Source organism: Narcine bancroftii, chromosome 13, assembly GCF_036971445.1.
Source record: "Narcine bancroftii isolate sNarBan1 chromosome 13, sNarBan1.hap1, whole genome shotgun sequence".
Taxonomy (NCBI): Eukaryota; Metazoa; Chordata; class Chondrichthyes; order Torpediniformes; family Narcinidae; genus Narcine; species Narcine bancroftii.
Window position 1 is genome coordinate 73,984,269 of NC_091481.1, and position 2,202 is coordinate 73,986,470.

Consider the following 2,202-nt stretch of genomic DNA (forward strand, 5'->3'; position numbering starts at 1 on the left):
TTTAAGCGACTCTGTTATTGGGCACGTCATGGACCGGCGGTGGCGCGAGGCTGAGGACCACATGGGACTGAGAACCAGCGGCCGGCCGGGGCTTTGAGAGGGCGCCTGGAAGCCGAGGCGAGGCCATACGCCCCCACGCTGCCAGACTAGCCCACCTGCGGAACAGCGCCCATCCTCATCTAGAGCCTGGGAAGAGGCCATTCTGCACACCTATGCCTGCTAGCCCATCCTCCAGGCCGAGCAATCGATGGGTGCGTGTAGGAAGAGGCCATTCCTCCCTTCCAGCCCTGCTAACAGTACCCTCAGCACGAGGCCAATCAACACTCCCAGATCTGTTGGCCCAAAGCCAGTGTGCAATGGGGGCATTTCCAGCCCAGGGAGGAGGCAAGCACAGGCTGCAGAGCAAAGCAAGGCCAGTTGATCCTTGCCAGGGCCGTGTTTGCAACCTCAGACTGGAGATAACAGGAGGGGACACACACTCACCTACCCCACCCTACACAGACCGTCCCCCACTCCCAAACACACCCCCCACACCCACCCTACAGACCGTCCACCACACTCCCCATCATACTCACTCCCCACACCCAACCCCACCCAAGACCATCCCCACTCCCCATCATACTCACCCCCCACACCCACCAACCCCACCCTACACAGACCGTCCCTCACTCCCAAACATACTCACCCCCCACACCCACCTACCCTACCCTACCCAGACCATCCCCCACACTCCCCATCATACTCAACCCCCACACCCACCTACCCCACCCCACCCCACACTCCCCATCATACTCAACCCTCACACCCACCTACCCCACCCCACACTCTCCATCATACTCAACCCCCACACCCATCTACCCCACCCTACACAGACGGTCCCCCATACACCCCATCATACTCACCCCCACACCCACCTACCCCACCCTACACAGACCGTCCCTCACTCCCAAACATACTCACCCCCCACACCCACCTACCACACCCAAGACCGTCCCCCACTCCCCATCATACTCAACCCCCACACCCACCTACCCCACCCTACACAGACCGTTCCTCACTCCCATACTCACACCCCACACCCACCTACCCCACCCTACACAGACCATCCCCCACACTCCCCATCATACTTAACCCCCACACCCACCTTCCCCACCCCACACTCCACATCATACTCAACCCCCACACCCACCTACCCCACCCTACAGACCATCCCCCACACTCCCCAACAAACTGTCCCCCACACCCCCAACATATTCACCCCCACATACACCTACCCCACCCTACACAGACCGTCCCCCACACTCCCCAACATTCCCACCCCCACCTACCCTACCCTACACAGACCGTCCCCCACACTCCCCAACAAACCGTCCCCCACACTCCCCAACAAACCATCCCCCACTTCCCAACATACTCACCCCCCACACCCACCTACCCCACCCTACAAAGACTGTCCCCCATTCCCCAACAAACCGTCCCCCACTCCCCAACATACTCACCCACCTACCCCACCCTACAAAGACTGTCCCCCATTCCCCAACAAACCGTCCCCCACTCCCCAACATACTCACCCACCTACTCCACCCTACAGACCTTCCCCCACACTCCCCATACTCACTCCCCCACACCCACCTACCCCACTCTATACAGACCATCCCCCACACTCCGCAATATACTCACCCCCCCCACACCCACCTACCCCACCCTATACAGACCGTCCCCCACACTCCCCATCATACTCTCCCCCCACACCCACCTACCCCACCCTATACACAGTCCCCCACATTCCCTACCCCACCTACCTACTCCACCCTACACAGACCGTCCCCCATACTCCCGAACATAGTTACTCCCAAACACTCCCCATCATACACACCCCCCCCACATCCTCCTAACCCACCCTACACAGACCGTCCCCCACACTCCCCAAGAATCACCCCCACACCCACCCTACACCGACCATCCCACACACTCCCCAACATACTCACCCTCCCCACACACCCCCTGGCATACCCACAACCCCCAACACGCACGCACGCACAGACCTCCGACCCACACACCCTCCATACACATACCCCAAACACAACCCCCCATGTGCACTTCCCCCCCCCACACATCCACACACACCCTGTCGGGATGATGTGGTGACGTGGAAGAAGCCTCCACACCCATCTGCTGTTGACAAAGTTGGTAGACGATTAG